The following is a 7,202-nucleotide window of genomic DNA, read 5'->3' as shown; positions in this document are numbered from 1 at the left end:
TACATTCCCAATATAGTGAATCCATTGTATTTGGTGTTTTTTCTCTTTACCTTCCATTTGATTCTGCCTCTTTTTCCAATGTAGTGCAGTCCCTTCATCTAGCTGTTGCTACTACTGCTTTGAATTACTCTGTTGCTGCTGCTTATGTAAAAATTACTCATGGAGGTGTTCTTTCGCCCAATATGACAGAGAAATCTATCCAGGATCATTTTTCCAAACAATGGTTGTTCATTTTCTGGCATTTTTTTTTGCATCTTAACATCAACAACACCCACACCAATTAACTCAATGAAAAGAGTTGTAACTTCCTTCGTCACTGGAAAACCTCTTGAAAACGCCACGAACATAGTACGGTCATCTTCAGGGACGTTTTTGCAAGGATCCCAGTCCCATAATTCACGTGCACCCAAGTCAAAATCCACAGCGCTTGGGACAATGCTCATACTCCCGAACACTCGATGAGGAAAACTGGGAATTACTAGCGCTTCGCTTGAGCTTGACGATCCTAGAACATGTCGCAATATGTCAGTGAAAATTTTTTATGGCGGAACATTTGTAAAGAAACTTCTTTCTCCACTATCCTAGCAGTGAGAGAGATTTCTGCTGACATTTCTAAAGGTAATGTGTTTGCATCAAGACTTTTCAGACATAAAACAGCCTCATCTGCAATGGCATTGAGCAAAATATCCTAGAGGGGGACGGGGTTCATAACAATACCCAAGAGTGTTCTAGATATTAAGTACTCTGTTGCTGCTGCTTCTCTAAACAAATTGATCAATATTAATTTTTAGGTACAGCACCATGGTTTTGTAGGATCAATCAACCAAAAATGCATCTAAACAACACAAGATCTCTAGAATGATTTTCTTTAAATAATGCATATTTAAAGAAGAAATTAGTAATTTAAACATAAACTTACTTGCAGTCTCATATCATCCTCGCTGTTAGAAGAGATTGTTTTCGCAGGCAACATTCAGCAATCACTGATAAAATATCCTTTTTTTGTTCTTGAGAAAGCCTGAAAGATCTTTGCTGTTCTCATGTTTCTTCACCATTGTTTTTCCTGCACATAGTTAAGGTTTTTCAGATTTTTGTGAATATTTTCCGTTCTTAACAACCCTAGCTATCTATAAAATAATGATTCTTATTACCTCTTTGATGTTGATTTCGATTTGATTTTATTTGTTGCCTGCCAGATCTGTTGAGCCGCTTTTTGTGGAACGTAAACCCTAATCCACAACACATAAGATTGGAGATATCAATGTCTAATGCACAACCACATTTACAATATGCATTTATGTAGGTCAGGCTATTTGTATGGGATATTGAATTCATATCAAATAATAGGCATCATACATAAAACAACCCCTACATTTTTTAAGTTCTAAATTACCCTCTATTCTAATCTAATTACATTAAATAACCTTATAATCTTATACAATTACATTCAATAATCCATATTATTGTTCAATTGTATTTAATAATCTCAAAAATCTCATGAACTTTCAAAAGTTCATAATTATTTATATATTTGGCGTGTCTTTCACTTTCTACACCCAAAATATTATCTAAAAAATTCTAACAAGAATTCCTTTCTCTTTCTTTGATGAATCACTAATTATTGTGTATAAGTTTTCCTTAATCGGAATTAATTAAGTATCTAAAAAGCCAGTCAATGTAAGAATTGAATTCCTAATATGGCTCAAATCATCCTTCCATTTCCGGTACAAACGGAGACATTTTTCTTTTCTAGCAAGTTACATTTTTATATACTCTGTTGAACTCTTCTTCCGTAGATTTTCCGCATTCCGTTTCCGTGCAACATAGCACATATATATTCCTCAAAAATGCTAATCTCTAAATTCAATCTCTTTACTTGGAAACAATGGAAATAGATTAAGATCTTCAATGGAATTAAATTCATTCGGTGTTGATCAAACAATTAAAAAAGCTGATAATATAGTCATTACAAATGCAATGAATGATATCGGTTGAATCAATCCGCCTAAAAGTAGGCAACTGAATTGAAGCAAAACAATAATACCAATTGAGAAAATCAGGCACCAACAATTTCCTAATCATTTGTTACAAACAACAAATTAGTATTTTGAGAGAAACATCTAGCATTGTCAAACTAAAATGAACAATAGCTAATGCTTTACTAAATGAACAAACACAGATTTGGACTCTGCAATTTTCTCCATTGCAAATTAAGCTAAAAATAGTTACTCCCAAAGCCACAATCTCAACTAGTTGAAAATGCAGGAAATTACAGCAAAAATAATTGTCTGCTGAAATTTACATAATATTCAGATCAAGCATTAGCAGCATAGTTTCATCATAGCAAATAACAAACAATCTTGATTTGTATAGAAAAACTTATCATAACACCAGAAGCATAAACAAACTTGCGGTTTCAATTTCAAGTAATCATATCATCCTCACACATTAGATAGGTTATATAAACAAACACACTAGAGAGCAACATCTAACAAAAATGAGCATATCAAGTTTAAAACAAACTTATAGAACACATCAGACAACTTATGTAAGGCACTCACAAACAAACAAATTTGACAATAAATCTATTGAAATCACAATTACAATCCTAAAATTCTCACCTTTTGGCATAATCATTTTTTAAAAACCACTATAGAAAACAAGTAATTAAAGAAAAATTAATAATGATAGATCATTTGTAAACACATATAATAAGCTACTATCTTCAGAATTGCTATTAAAACATGAAACCCAACAAAGAAAAACGCAGGAATTTGATTTGTTAATAGTTTCCTGCAAAAAAAATTATTAAGATAGGATCAAAATACTGACCATCACTTGATGCTCCTCCCTTCTTTCTTGAGGAAGGGTTTTTATAGAATTAAGCTTGATTCTCTTTGGAAATTTACTCGAGGACAGAGCAGTTAGAGATCAGATCCTAAAAGCATTGATGAATGCTAACTTTCTAGAAAAGATAAGCCCTAATCCTAAGTATTGATTTCTATAGAATTGATTATGCCACTTTCTGGAGAAGATAAACCCTAATCCTAACCGTATCCATAATTGATATATGGGCTATCTACTATTCAGATCTCACACAGGAGATATCTATGAACATTGGGTAACGCTAATTGCTATTCCGCGATTGAGAAGAGTAAAGGTGTAAGTCCAGTTATATAGGTGATGTCATCCCTTCCTCTCAAACTTCACCTACCCACTAAAGTTTTAAAGTTCTAAATTAGACCTTCTATTTTTGTCTAATTATCTTTAATAGCCTCATATTTTTGTCCAATTTTATCTTTATATAATTAATTTCAATAACCTCAAAATTTCAATTGTTCTCTAAATTCTTAAAAGTTCACAAGTATTTACCAATAAGTTATTTTCTTTTTGACATGTGACACATGGTGTCTCTCACTGTAACAGTTTGGGCCAAATATTAGTCTTAAATTTAACCCTAACGTTCTTAATTCTATTGTGATTTAACCTTAACGTATGAAATTATGCAAATTTAACTCTGATAGTAAGATCAATTTGAGTCATACCTTACCGAAAATTAGAAAAAACATGTTTTATTAGTATTTTACTATCACTTTAGTTTATTAATTTATTAGTAACAAAACTATAAAAATTCTGCTAAAATGCTAAAAACTAAATCTGCTACATATAACTTAATCACAATTTTTTTATCAAATTCTCTTAAATATTTATAGTGTTATTAATATAGTTATAAGAAAAATAAAAAATATATATAACTGCTTCAATCTAACGACAAACTTGTTTGGAAGATACGACGTGATAATTAAATAACAGTAACCAGTCTTTTTGCATTTTCGACAGAGCTTGGCTAAACTTGGTCTTGCTTGGAAAAATTAGGGTTTTATTTGCATCACTTCATATGTTAGGAGCTAAATATGCACCTTGATTGAAGCGTTATGGTTAAATTTGACGCTTATCCCAATAAAAAAATATACAAAATTACAAAATAAATATTACATGTTGCAATTATTGAGTTTCTATAGGGATCGTGCCGTGTCAATTTCGAAGTAGTGTCAAAATTATTAAACCGTAATCCAACCCAAAAAATTTCATTTCAATCTCGTATTAACCTAATCAGGATGATATCGATTACGTGTGGTGTTGTCGAGTCATATATAATTTTACTATGGGTCAAAATTATTTTTAGGAAAACCTCAATTTTAATCTTGAGGTTATTGGGAATTTCCCTCTCATTTTACAAAAAGGCTTACTTTTAATCATTGCCCTAAAATATTGGTTCAATTTTATCATTTTCTAATAAATTCCGTGGAAACTTTTTATTCGAAATTATTTTGAAAATGATAAAATTAAATTAAATTTTCTATTATCAAAATAAAATTCACAAAAAAGTTTATGAATGGACAAAATTAAGCTGTTTTATAAGATAAGGACAAAATTATTATCTTTTTCAATAACTTTAGAAGGAATTAGCTTTATAAGTAGATTGATTTGTGTGAAACAAAATCCAGAAATAAGATTTGTTTGGTGCTGGAGAATTCTTCAATTCCACGATAACACCTGCTGGCCCATTCGCCGACTTCTTCAATGATTTGCAACATCGAAGGATTCCTAAACATTTGATGAACCTTTGGAGAGTGGCAATCATCACTTGCCCTTGGCTGATCCGGAAAACTCAGAACCATGCTTTTTTTAACGATATCAATCCAAATTACTAAATCCCGGCTATGGCTCTCGGTTCGTGAGACTAGACATTTTGCTGACCCCGGAACCATTCGACAGCGGCCTGCCCCGAACATAATTATCGTTCGCTGGGTCCCCCGCCGGCGGGATGGACCAAAGCCAAGACAGATGGATCCGCATTAGGCTCACCAGGTTTGGCAGGTTCAGGAGGCATTTTTCGACACCATAGAGGGTTCCCGAAGGGCTGTTTCGCCTTCCCCATTGGTGAATCCTTTGTGCATATTGCTGAGCTGGGGCTGTCATTTTCGCAATTGAAATCGCATGGGAAAAAGGGTGGCACCAACTATGGATAGAATCAGACTCCTCTTTTGTGGTAAGCATGTTAAAACAGCGTTCTTCGAAGGTCCCGTGGCTGATCCGACAAGCTTGGACGAGATTTTTACACTAATGCGCTAATATGGAGGTAATAATTACACATTTACAGGGAAGGAAACCGCTCGGCTGACTCTTTGGCACGCTTTGGAGCTTCATCCCCGTGATTAACCTGGTGGCACTCTGCCCCTGAATTTTGTCAATCTTTTATTTTTGACGATCTATGTAACGTTGGACATATCTGTTAGAAAAATGGCTTTGAAACTTTGGTGTGTTGAATAAAAATGGGTTTGAAAGTGTGGGGTATATTTGTCTTTAACCACTTTGCTCTCAAGAGCACTTTTACAATCCCACATGGGAAACTTATAACCCTTTGAGTGGGTATATATAGAGTTGGCCTTTAGAAGCCTTTAAATTGTGTTAAGTGGTTTTTAGCAAATATACCACGCGCGCTCGTTCGCGCGACGCCCGTCCCGCCTCAACTTTTTATTTTGACACAGTTCGATTTCCGATTTCCGTTCTTAATTTCAATTCGGTTTTTCTGTAACCCTCATTTGTTTCCTACAATATCCGTTCTGTTTTATCCTTTCTTTGTACTCTTTTGGATTTTTTAATATAATGGGCTGGGCAGTTTAAGCGGCTAGGGGTGCCAGCCTGGCTGGGATGTTTGGCTTCTTTTTCTGTCCTTGTTCCAACCTTCATTCAAAAAAAGTTGTGTATCCCATTGTTTCTAGAAGAATAGTTTGATTGAGTCTCACCTGTTGAGCTACTAGAGTTAAGAAAGAGTGGAGCAAGTGGCAGGAAAAAAAACATATCCTATCCCTAATTTTCTTCAATCTGGCGACCAAGTTAGAGGGAATCTTAAACTACTCTTAGTTGGCTAAGAATGGAATTTGGGGGCAAATTCAAAATATGAGAAACTATGTAATAAAATACCTTACACTATTTGCTTAAATTCTACCATCTGGTATGAAGTTGTTGTCTACCATATAATAAAATACTGTTAACTAAGACGGATCCTGAGATTTTGGAGGCGTAGGGGCGAAGCTTCAAACCAGGGCATAGTAAATAAGTACAGGTAAAAAATCAATTATGTAAAAAGAAAAATTACTTATAAATGACACATTTTTATTACTTTTAACAAGGGATCTAATAAAGTTTGAAATAGAAAAATATTTTATTTCATATTAAAAACTTAGTTGCTCATACAAAATATTATCTACGAGCATTTCTAAATGCAGAATCACTAAAAATAAGCATACACCAACATTCTCTAATATATTTTTCTCAATAGATAAAATTATTAAACTATTTAATCTTTTTTTGCGATGATGATCTCAAATAGTTTTTCAATAATTTTAACTCTAAAAATTTTCTTTTAGCAGATATATAGTTAAGTGGATTCGAAGCGCAATCGAAACATTTTGATAATAATCTGCTGTTTTGACAAACTCAAGAATTTCAAATGCTGCAGCAATAATTTTGGCCAAAGATTTGCGAAACTTTCATTTCTGAAAAAGAATCATTTGCATCAACATGTGAAAAATTATTATAGTAATAAATTTATGTGTTGTGACTATTTAGGACTATGACATGTATTTATCATTTTGAGATTTTAATTTCAGTATTTTTTATAAAACATTATATTTGGACCCTTCCCTCCATTGTGCCTAGATATGTGTTGCAAATTATTTAAGCCTAGGATTATTTCCTTAACTGTTTTATCTTTTAAGATTTCATTTTTGTATTTTTTTTTCTAAAAATATTATTTTTGGGCTCCTCCATACCCTAGGCCCTGGTTTGTCCAAATGCGATATTTACGTATTGTCGTAATGCCTTGAATCAGTATATCCCGTTTCCTATTCGGAGTAGGATTTGGGTTTCGGATTCCTAGTTGGATTAGGATCATGGGTTCCTATTTGGATTGGGATCATGAGTTCCTAGTTGGATTGGGATCATGGGTTCCTAGTGGGATTAGGATCATGGGTTCCTAGTGGGATTAGGTTAGATTAGGTATTATAAATACCCCCATTATGTAACCTAATCATTGTAATCTGATTTTCGCCTCCTAATAATACTATTCTCCTTCTGCCCGTGGACTAGCCAACACAACGTTGGTGAACCACGTAAATCTGTGTTTTTCGATTGAT

The 7,202-nt window shown here is 33.4% G+C and overlaps 1 long non-coding RNA gene across 1 annotated transcript; it reads right to left on the bottom strand.

The window, feature by feature from the left end:
- Positions 1 to 240: 240 nt before the first annotated feature.
- LOC136233466 (uncharacterized) lies at positions 241 to 3,131 on the bottom strand. The gene is made up of 4 exons (XR_010690845.1): positions 2,833 to 3,131; positions 1,152 to 1,229; positions 920 to 1,063; positions 241 to 505 (listed from the first exon to the last, which is right to left on the bottom strand). It is a non-coding gene; the product is annotated as an uncharacterized lncRNA (long non-coding RNA).
- Positions 3,132 to 7,202: the final 4,071 nt, after the last annotated feature.

Source organism: Euphorbia lathyris, chromosome 6 (genome assembly GCF_963576675.1).
Source record: "Euphorbia lathyris chromosome 6, ddEupLath1.1, whole genome shotgun sequence".
Taxonomy (NCBI): Eukaryota; Viridiplantae; Streptophyta; class Magnoliopsida; order Malpighiales; family Euphorbiaceae; genus Euphorbia; species Euphorbia lathyris.
Note: the sequence above shows the minus strand (reverse complement) of the source record. Positions and strands in the feature narration are given on the sequence as shown.